The sequence below is a fragment of the Giraffa tippelskirchi genome, chromosome X (assembly GCF_054371585.1).
Source record: "Giraffa tippelskirchi isolate mGirTip1 chromosome X, T2T-mGirTip1v1.2.pri, whole genome shotgun sequence".
Lineage (NCBI taxonomy): Eukaryota > Metazoa > Chordata > Mammalia > Artiodactyla > Giraffidae > Giraffa > Giraffa tippelskirchi.
The window spans coordinates 95,046,126-95,057,473 of NC_137289.1; the positions used below are offsets into that span (position 1 = coordinate 95,046,126).

Below are 11,348 nucleotides of genomic sequence, written 5' to 3' on the forward strand. Positions count from 1 at the left end.
TTTTATTTTTCTGAGCAATATGTCTCAAGAACAGGCTTAAAATATTCAGTAAACCATGCAGTAAACAGATGTGCTGTCATCCAGGCTTTGTTGTTCCACTGACAGAGGATAGGTAGAGTGAAAGTGAAAATGTGAGTCTGTCAGTCGTGTCTGACTCTGTGGCCACATGGACTGTAGCCCACCAGGCTCCTCTGTCCACGGAATTCTCCCAGGCAAGAAGACTGGAGTAGGTTGCCATTCCCTTCTCCAGGAGATCTTCCCTACCCAGGCATCGAACCCAGGTCTCCTTCACTCTAGCCAGATTCTTTACTGTCTGAGCCACCAGGGAAGCCCACTTCCAAAGGACAGGTAGAATACATTTAGCCTAATTCTTAGGAGCGCTAGGATTTTCAGAATGCTCAGTGAACATTGGCTTCTTTCTTAAAGTTACCAGCTGCATTAGCCCCTAAAAGAGAGCCAGCTTGTTCTTAGAAACTTTCAAGTCAGGCCTTGCATTCTCGCTGACTATGAAAAGTCCTAGATGACATCTTCTTCTGATATAAAGCTGTTTGACTACACTGGAAATTTGTTGTTTGGTGTAGCCACTTTTATTAGTTATTGTAACTAGATCTTCTGGATAAGTTGCTGCAGCTTCTACGTTAGCACTTGCGACTTCAACTTGCACTTTTATGTTCCAGAGACAGCTTTCATTAACCCTCATGATCCAGCCTCTGCTAGATTCAGACTTTTCCTTTGCAGCTTCATTCAACTCTCTCAGGCTTCACAAAGGAGAAGAGTTACAGCTTTGCTCTGAGTAAAGCTTTGGCTTAAGGGCATGTTGTGGCTGGTTTGATCTTCTGTGCAAAGGTGAAAACCTTCTCTCCATATCAGCAGTGAAGGAAAGTTGCATGGCTCGAGGTAGGCTGGAGTTAAAACTCCCCTCCAGGTCCTCCCCACCATTCTAGGCAAAACAAAGAACTCTCTCACTCAAAGAAAAAATAGACATTAGGTTGATTACACCCAGCTCCAAGCTGGCCCAGCTTCTGGCCGATCTCCAGAACTCCTCGCCCCAGCCATTTAAGAGATAACTACTCCCAGCAACCTTGGAGAAGAACAGGCCCCCTTAAGACAGTAGCTTTCTACATACATGCCTATATATACTTACTCTTTTCTTAGATAAGTGCAGCAGCTCGCTAACCTGACTGCTGCCCCTTCTCACCTCATTAAAGGTGATCTGTTCCTGTAGAGTGCCAGTCTCATTCTTTTTCGGAACCTCGCCTACTCTAACTCCGTACCTTACATTTTTGATGCTGACACCCAGGAGGTTGAGGTTCCTTCTCCTTCTCCACGGCCAGCTCTTCGGAGCGTGGAAGACTGTCGAGCTCACTTTCCTGCCCGAGCTTTCAAGACCTCCTCGAGAGGACGCCTTGTGCCTTCGTGAGCGGTACAAGTCCTGTGTAAGGGCTTTATTGGTTTTCCACGTACCCTGAGGAATACTGCGCCCCGCTTCCTGTTTTCTCTACACTCTCTTTTTCTCGAGACCGATCAACTCCAGGAGAGAGGCCTTTTGCCATTCTACCGCTTTACATGCAACACTGCATTCAAGCCGGCCCCTAAATTACGGTAAGATCCAATCCGGACGGTTTTTCTAGAGGCGCCCTAAAACTTAGTCCTCTCCGGGTCCCAGGGACCCTCGGCCTAGGGCCACTCTGTAGGCGACAGTAGGGGACGCTCCACCTCGACACAGAGCTCTCTTCTCATAACTCCTATTGCAACTATGGTGACAACTCGAGCTCCCAATAGGAGCCTCTGCTTGCCTTTCAATTATGGGATCTGGCCAATCTGTCCTAAAGGATTCCCCTCTGGCCTGTGTTCTCAAAAATCTCAAGCCACTCTCTCTCACTGAACTCAAAGCTAACCGCTTGAAACAACTCTGTATACAGATCTGGCCTCAATACCAATTAGACAACCAAGACTGCTGGCCTGAGTTCGGGACTTTTGCTTTCAATATTTTATCAGATCTCACTAACTTCCTCAAACGGAATGGCAAAGGGTCAGAAGTCCCATATGCCCAAGCCTTTTGAGCCCTTCGGAGCAGGCCACCCTTATGCAAGAACTGCTCCACCCCCAAGGTCCTTCTATGCACCTTGCCTCCCAAACAAAAGGGCTCTTCTTCTTCAACTAACCACTGGTCATGACCTTCCACACCCCCAGAATTTGACCCAGCAGACGAGCCCCCTCCCTATCTGCCACCCCGCCAACCCTCTCCTTCCCCCTCATCCAATTCACCTACTGACCCCAAAACATCTCCTGACTCCCCCTCAAACCCGCCACCCCATCTCCCTGACCATCCCTCCCTTCTTCCCTCCCCTCCTGCCACACGGTCACATACCCAACATATGTTTCCCCTGAGAGAGGTGGCAGGACCAGAGGGCCCCACACGAGTGCACATGCCATTTTCATTGTCAGATATGAGCCAGATAGAAGATAAGTTAGGATCATTTTATGAAAATCCTACCAGATACAGAAAACAATTCCTGAGACTCTCCCAGGCCTATAACCTCACATGGAGTGACATATATTATATCCTAAATGCCACTCTCACCCCAGATGAAAAAGACCGTATCTGGCAAGCAGCAAAAGCCCACGCCGATCACTTACATAACCAAGACCGGGATAGCCCAGTTGCTGATGAGGCGGTGCCTCAAACAGATCCCCACTGGACTTACCAGCCCAATGACCCAGGTATCAAGAGACTCAATCATACGATTACTTGCCTTCTAGAAGGAATGCAGAAAAATACTCATATCCATGTCAGTTATGATAAAGTCAGAGAAATCACCCAAGGGGCACACATAAATCCACTGTTATTCTTAGCACGCCTCATAGAGGCAATCCAAAAGTATTCCAACCTAGATATCACCAGCCCTGCTGGGTTACTCTACCTTCATGTTCAATTCATCAGCCAGTCCGCCCCTGACATTAGACACAAGCTTCGACAACTAGAGAAGGGCCCTGTGATCCCCCAAAGAGACCTTCTAGAAGTAGCCTTCAAGGTGTTCAATAATAGAGAGGAGGAAGCTAAGAGAGAAAAAGACCATGAGAGAAAAGCTAAATATGCCCTTTTGGCGGCAGCAATTAAGGGAAGAGATCAGCCCGGCCCAAGTCATCCCAGACTGGGACTTAAGACCCCCCGCCCCGGACCCTGCTTCTGATGCAACCAGTCTGGACACTGGGCAAAGGCATGCCCAAACCCGTGACACCCCCCCCACAAAAGCACGCCCAACCTGTGGTCAGTGGAGACACTAAAAGGTGGACTGTCTCCAGGGACGCCCTGACACCCCTGGAGAGGTCCCTACCTCCCAGACCTGGAGAATGGAATGTCCACAGGGATGCCCTGGTGCCCCTGGGGAGATCCCCACTTCTCCCCAGAGCCCCAGCCCAACACTATGAAAGTTGTTCCAATGACGGGGCCTAGGTTGCAGCCCCCCAGCCCATGTCCCGGACATGAGCTCGGAACTTAGGGTAGACGGGGTAGTGGCCAGAAAAAAGACCTCCTTTATAGTAGACACTGGAGCCGCTTTCTCTCTCTTAACTTCCTACTCTGGCCCAACTGAAGACTCAGAACTCACAATCAAGGGGGTCTCTGGAGTTCCCTTAAGGCCAAAAAATCAGCCCTCCATTACTCTGTCAATTTGGAAAATTGACCCTCATACACTCATTCCTCATAATGCTTAAGTGCCCAATGGCACTCCTAGGGAGAGATCTATTATCCAAATTGGGAGTCTTTATTACCATAACCCCCCTCGATACAGTCTCTATATTCTGCATGCAGATGGCACCTGGACCATCCCTATCCCTCACCCCTGACCTTCCCTTGGATCTACCTGCCTTAGACCCCCAAGTCTTGGATGCTGATCATCCATCCATAGCCAAACATCATCCCCCAGTCCACATTACCCTAAAAGACCCCTCGACTATAATCACCCAACAACAGTACTCTCTCACCCCAGAGGCCCACAAGGGACTTAAGCCTATCATAGGCCATCTTCTTCAGGCCTCTATCTTAATTCCTACCCATTCACCACACAACACCCCTATTCTGGCAGTAAGAAAGGGACCAAACTCTTGGAGACTGGTCCAGGACCTGAGAAAAATCAATGAGCCTATTACGCCAACATTCCCAGTAGTCCCTAACCCTTACACCCTTCTGTCTGCCATACCCCCAACTGCAACCCACTTCACAGTACTAGATCTCAAAGACGCCTTTTTCACCATCCCCCTCCATCGCCTCTCCCAACCCCTTTTCGCCTTCACCTGGCAAGACCCTGAGACTCACGTGTCCCAACAACTAACATGGACAGTTCTCCCCCAGAGGTTCAGAGACAGCCCCCACTTTTGGGGAAAGGCTTTACAAAAGGAGCCACACTCGACCTAGCCCCAAGTCATCTCCTCCAGTACGTAGATGACCTCCTCCTTTGTAGCCCAACCCAAAAACTCTGTCTCCAACATACTGCCAAGCTCCTTGAGGCCCTGGGGTCCTGGGGTTATCGGGTGTCCCAATCCAAGGCCCAAGTAGTACAGACAAATATCACCTACTGGGGGCTCTCCATATCCCACCAACAAAAAACTATTCCCCCAGATAGAATCTAGGCCTTAATTAACTTTTCACTTCCAAAAACAAAAAGAGAACTAACTCCTGTCTATCCTTGGCCTCCTAAACTTTTTCCGTATCTGGATCCCTAATTTCTCCCTCATTGCAAAGCCGCTCTATGAGGCTACTAAAGGATGTCCAGATGAGCCCCTCTTTAACACCACCTCTCTGGCCGATCCTATTCGCCAGCTCACCCAGAACCTCTTCCGAGTGCCAACTCTCTACCTGCCAGATCACACCAGACCATTCTTTCTCTTTGCCGATTCCAACCAAGGGCAGGCCCTAGGACTTCTATGTCAGCAGGCCAGAGACACCTGGGCTCCCATAGCCTATCTGTCAAAACAGCTTGACATGGTGGCCAAGGGGTGGCCTCCCTGCATACCGGCCATGGCTGCTATCGCAGCCCTCGTACGTGAAGCAAATAAACTCTCTTGACATGCCCCTTTAACAGTCTGTTCTCCACACACCTTCCGAGACTTACTATCACATCGGGCATTCCTCTCCCTTCCCCCTTCCAGGGTGCAAGTCCTACATGCCTTTCTCCTCGACCCTCGGCTCTCATTCTCCCCCTGCTCTCCCCTTAACCCCGTCAGCTTATTACCCACGTCCTCTACAACAGACCCTCTCCTACATAGCTGCAGCCTAACAGTAGATCTTACCCAAAACCCCTTTCAACATTTAACAGATCAGCCCATCTTAGACCCAGACACCTCACACTGGTTCGTTGATGGCGGCTCTCAAAAATCCCCACCCTTCGCAGCGGGATATGCCACCATCCAGAGGGACCTTTGCCACAATTACGAGACCCAGACAACTGAAGCTTCACCTCTGCCACCTCACACCACCTCCCAACAGGCAGAACTGATAGCTCTCACCAGAGCTTTGACTCTGACTAAATATCTAAGGGTTAACATCCACACAGACTCCAAATATGCCTGTAACCTACTTCACTCAAACATCCTAATATGGAGAGAGAGAGGTTTCCTAACCCAAAAGGGATTCCCCCATTATTAATTCAGACCTGATCCACAAACTTCTAGAAGCAGCACTCTTACCAAACAAAACCGCCATCCTCCCCTGTAGGGGACATCAAAAGAAAAGTCTCATATCAGCCTACAACAAAGCTGCAGACCAGAAGGCAAAAGAAATAGCCCTGTCCCATCCCTCCCTCCAGTCCCCTGTCATCTTAGCTCTGACTCCATCCGACCCTCCCACCACCAGAAAAATCCTCTCTTATCTACACTCACTCTTTCATCCCTCATCCAAGACACTCCAACAGTTCCTCCGTAACCACTTCCCCACATCCACTGCTGACCAACAATATTTAGATAACCTTAACCGCTCCTGTCAACCATGTCAACGTATTAATCCCAATTCCAACCTTAAACCCACCTCCTTTCCAACCCATCAAATGTGAGGCAGCCTCCCAGCACAGGTTTGGCAGATAGACTTGACTCATATGCCCCCGGTTTGGAGATTCAGATACCTCCTGGCCCTTGTGGACACCTTTTCAGGATGGGTAGAAGCATTTCCCATGACAAACAAAAGAGCCCACACCGTGGCCCAAATCCTCCTCACAGAAATTATCCCCAGGTTTGGCCTGCCTTCATCCCTACAGTCTGATAAGGGCCCAGAATTTACGTCCAAGGTCACCCAACAACTTGTCTAATTCTTACAGATACCCTGGAAATTTCACATTCCATATCATCCCCAGTCCTCAGGAAAGGTAGAGAGGATGAATAGAATAATCAAAGAAACTCGTACTAAATTAACCCTCGAGGTACATCTGGATTGGACTAAACTATTGCCAACTGTTCTCCACAAAATGTGGGCTTTGCCCAGAAAGCCCTTGTGGCTGAGCCCCTTTGAGGTGATGTACGGAAGGCCCATGCTCCCTCCTGGACTCCCCCGTGAACCTCTTCCCATACCAAGCTTCCTACACTCCCCTCTGCTGGCGGAACTCCGCAATGCCCTCTCGAAATTCGTCAACCACAACCTGCTTGCCCCTGACCCCCAAGCCCCCTTGCCCCCTTTACAAATTGGGGACATGGTCTATCTGTCAGATAATCCCCAGGGTGACCTAAACCCAAAGTGGCAGGGACCATTCAAAATCATCCTGCTTACCCCAACCGCAGCTAAACTCGAGAAGGTCACCTCCTGGGTACACCTCTCCTGCCTAAAACAGGTCACTTCTCATCCTGCGCTACCTGGACACTCTTCAACCTACAGCTGTTCTTGACCCAACAGCTCCAACCCTGATATAACAGAAACATGCCTAGGCAACAGCCTGTACTTAACTCTTATCACATTATTGAAATAGACAACCCACTTTGCCTGAGATGTCAGCCTTAGATGACAGCCTTAGTACAACATCAAGCCAAAAAAAAAAAAAAAAAAAAGAGGGCAAAAAGACCTTTTAATCTTAAAGCAGAAAACTGTGAGATCTCTGTCTGTCTGGATATATATGTATGTCTCAGTGTATGTCTTTGTCTCTGGATAACATTGCTGAGGTTAATTTATAAATGAGCTAAACAACAGTTCATGGTTTCTGAAAGAAAGTAAGATGCATGTGTTCAGTAAAAAGGTAAAAGAAATGGAATTAAGAGAAAAAGGAAGTATGGCCTATAGATGGCTGTTCTATGAATGGATGAATACAGAAAGGGTAAAAAAGGTTTGTGGAAAGTGAAACCCAAAAGTTCTATGTGTGGTACATTTTATTAAGAGAAAAAGAGGTATGGCTTACAGATGGCTGTTCTATGAATGGGCAAATAAAGTGATGAATACAGAAAGTGTAAAAAAGGTTTGTGGCAAGTAGAAGAGAGTTTTGTGCATGACACAAGTTTCTTAAGACATTAAACTGCCTTTGCAAACAAACAAACAAACAAACACATGTTTCTATCCCATTACCCACTGGAGTCACCTCCTGGGAACACCTCCCTCACCTCAAATCTGATCCTGCACTGCCCTCCTTAACTGACCCCTATCAGGTCTCTCTCACAGGCCCACCTCCTAAAAAATTACCCGACGACAACCTCTGTCGACCATCTAAGAAGACACCGAATGACCTGGACACTCTTCAACCTACAGCTGTTCCTGACCCAACTACTACAAGACCTCTAGACCAGCGCCCCAACAGGAACCTCCTTCGAAGACCTGACCATGCTGGGGTCTCAACTGTGGCTTCAGGGAACCTTCTACAACCTGACTCCAGACGAAATTGATTTCTTTACTCTCATTCGCTACATCATTCTACATCCTAATGAACACTGTTCCTCCTCAGATTCAAACCACCACCAACTTGGGACCTTCTGGCCCTCACCCTGGCTGGCCTCTTCCTGTCTCTCTAACTATAACTGCACTCTTAATCTTAGCCCTTGCTATAGGCCTAATAAGTATCTCCCCTCAGGACTGGTCGCTTATCCTTCGTCTTTCCATTGGCATCGCCTATGTCATTAGCTGTGTTCTACTCCTAGGGTACTATTTCCTCTGTACTGCCTAACTAACAGGACCATGACTCCTCTGTTCCCTATCCTTGCTGTACTCCCCAGTCTTCTGGCTAGTCCCTGCCCCTGTTCAGACATTTATTCCCATGTTCATTCCTCATGTTATAATATGGCTCCAAGACCATGTACCATGAACCTCGGGTGGGGGGGAGGGGAGTCCAAACCCCTACTCACTGTTAAAGTACAAAAGAGAGGAGGTTTCGTGAGCACCTGTCAAAAGCCAAATGGAAAAAACATATGTTTCTATCCCATTATCCACTGGGGATACTTAGATAGTGGCGGGATACTAGATCAAAATCAGAAAAAAAAAAAAACAACAAACAAGAACAAGTTATAAAGAAATTAATTTCCCAGTTACAGGCGACCCCCGAGACTTATAAATGCCTAGACCTCCTTTCCCAATTACGGCCTCTCCTAAAACCTCCCTCTGATAACCAACACCTTACCCGCCTTTTCAACTCTTCTTTCCAATTCTTCCAGTACACACAACACACATCCCAGTGTTGGATATGCATGTCACTGTCTCCCTCACCACATGCAGCAATTCCCTTACCCTCAACCTGGCTGTCACAGGACAACTATACCTCCCCTTCCCAACAAAAAAAAACCACACAACTTATTGGGCCAGTCTCTGACAATGTCCTACTGTCTGCCTCTTCAAACCTAACCTGTATCAACTACTCTAGTCCCAACTACACTGGTCTTACAAACTCCACTCCCTCCTTCTGTTCCACTTGGGTTCTCTGGGACAGCACGAATAATTGCACCAACACGGGAATCTTCATTCTCTGTGGGACCTATGCATATTCATGTCTCCCCCTTGACCCCCCTGGACCTTGCATCTTGGTCTTCCTGACCCCGGGTCTAACATTCCTCAAAGAAGAAGAGGTAGAACAAATAGTCTACCCCCAAGAGAAACTTTCCCACAGAAAAAGACGAGCTGTCATAGCCCCCCTCCTGATTGGGACTGGCATAGCAGCAGCCCTAGGCACTGGGATTGGGGGCATCTCGACCTCAGTCCACTTTTACTACAAGCTGTCCCAAGGACTTAATGAGGATATGGAGCAAGTAGCAGAGTCCTTCGTTTCAGTCCAAAGACAAATTAACTCATTAGCTTCTGTGGCCCTACAAAATAGGCGAGCCCTGGACCTTCTCACCGCAGAAAAGGGAGGGACCTGCCTTTTTCTAGGGGAAGACTGCTGCTCTTTTGTTAATGAAACGGGCATAGTCCAGGGCAGAGTCAAAGAACTTAGAGACAGAATTGAACGCTGCAAAAAAAGAGTTACAAAACCTTTACACTCCCCAAAACCTGTTCCAACAGGCCCTCCCTTGGTTACTCCCTTTCTTGGGACCATTGGTACTTATCATTTTATTCCTCTTATTTGGACCCTGTCCCTTCAATCTCTTTCAAAGGTTTCTGCAAGAATGGATTCGGGCCATCTCGCGAGACCAAGTCAAGACGGTTCTTTTGCTTGAAACTCTGATGGCGAGAATAGAAAATCAGCACTACGGGCCTTAGACTTCCTTCCTCCCAGACTACAAACCCCTGACCCTCATTTATCAGCACGAAGAAGCCCTGAACATTAACGGCGCCCACATCTCTTTCTCTTTTTAAATATATTCCTTAACGTCTAGAATGAAGGAAAGTTGCATGGCTCAAGGTAGCCTGGAGTTAAAACTCCCCTCCAGGTCCTCCCCACCATTCTAGGCAAAACAAAGAACTCTCTCACCCGAAGAAAAAATAGACATTAGGTTGATTATGCCCAGCTCCAAGCCAGCCCAGCCTCTGGCCGATCTCCAGAACTCCTTGCCCCAGCCATTTAAGAGATAACTGCTCCCAGCAACCTTGGAGAAGAACAGGCCCCCTTAAGACAGTAGCTTTCTACATACATGCCTATATATACTTTCTCTTTTCTTCGATAAGTGCAGCAGCTCGCTAATCTCACTGCTGCCCCTTCTCACTTCATTGAAGGTGATCTGTTCCTGTAGAGTGCCAGTCTCATTCTTTTTCTGAACCTCGCCTACTCTAACTCCGTACCTTACAAAAGGGATACTGGAAAGGGAAGTTATGAAGCCAGAGAAGATGCAGGCTGGACCGTGTAGGACTTTTCAGGCCACTGGAAGCCTGAGGCTTCAACTCTGACTGAGAGGGAGCCCGTTGGAGGGTTTGGAACTGAGTAATTATAGGACGTGACAGGTTTTAAAGCAACCCAGCAGCTTCAGCAGTCCATGTATGGGGTCAAAGTAGCTGAATGACTCCAAGTTTGCTGGCTGAGGAAGGGAGAATCAGACGAGAGTCCCATCCCCCGGGTGGACTGACTTCACCATTCTGGGCCAGTTTGGGGAGCACTGTCTGGAAAGGGCTGTCCCCAGTGCCCCTTCTCCAGCTTTTGCCCTTTCCTCCATCTGCCCGTTGTAAACACTCCCCTCCCTCTTTGGCGATTTGCCCACAAAAACTCTGATTTGTCTCCTTTTCTACCATATGGCTTGGCAGTTATTTACCTAAGAGCCAATCCCTTAGCAAGAAAATTCAGTAATAAAACTGTGGTACCTCAATTCAATAATAGTGAAGACTTTGCTATTGCAAGTGAAGAAAGGAACAAATCAATACAAAATAGCCGCCTTGGTTTACGCCAAAGGGAGAACTTCTGGGTCTGTGTAACTACAAGGTACAGAGGTAGTTTCTGTCTTCAGGCAAGGCTGGATCCAGCATTTGGTTCCCTGAGATCTGCCTTCTCGCTCCAGCTCCCCCTCTGTCCCTTGCCAGCCTGCCTCCCCTACAGCTCCCAAAGTGTCACTGGTTGGATGATATCACCCCGGCTGGACGAAAGCAGTGCTCCGATTGGCCATGTTGAGCCATATGCCCACTCCTGGAATCGGAGGTGAAGTCAACTCTATCACAATCGTAATGGGTGAGAGAAAAGGAAAGTGGTGATTTCCCAGGGTGACAGGAGGATACCAGAACCAAGAGAAGGAAAATGGACGCCGGGTGACAAAACCCATAGACGTCCTCGATGCTGGTATAGACTTTTCCTCAAATTCAAAATCAATTTCTATTTTTTTAAAGTGAGATAGGGAAGATTCTTCATTAATGTGAGCATCGGCCCTGCTACTGACTGTCCCATTAGCTCCCGTCCCCTGACTCTGGGGGTCCACATCCACTTCATGGGGGTGTCCTCTTCCCAATGCTCCCTCACAGACCTTTGCTGAAT

At 48.1% G+C, this 11,348-nt stretch overlaps 1 long non-coding RNA gene across 1 annotated transcript; it reads left to right on the forward strand.

Moving 5' to 3' along the window:
- Positions 1-735: 735 nt before the first annotated feature.
- Positions 736-10,692, forward strand: LOC145535546 (uncharacterized). The gene is made up of 2 exons (XR_014075461.1): positions 736-1,602; positions 7,634-10,692. It is a non-coding gene; the product is annotated as an uncharacterized LOC145535546 (long non-coding RNA).
- The last annotated feature ends 656 nt before the right edge of the window (positions 10,693-11,348 follow it).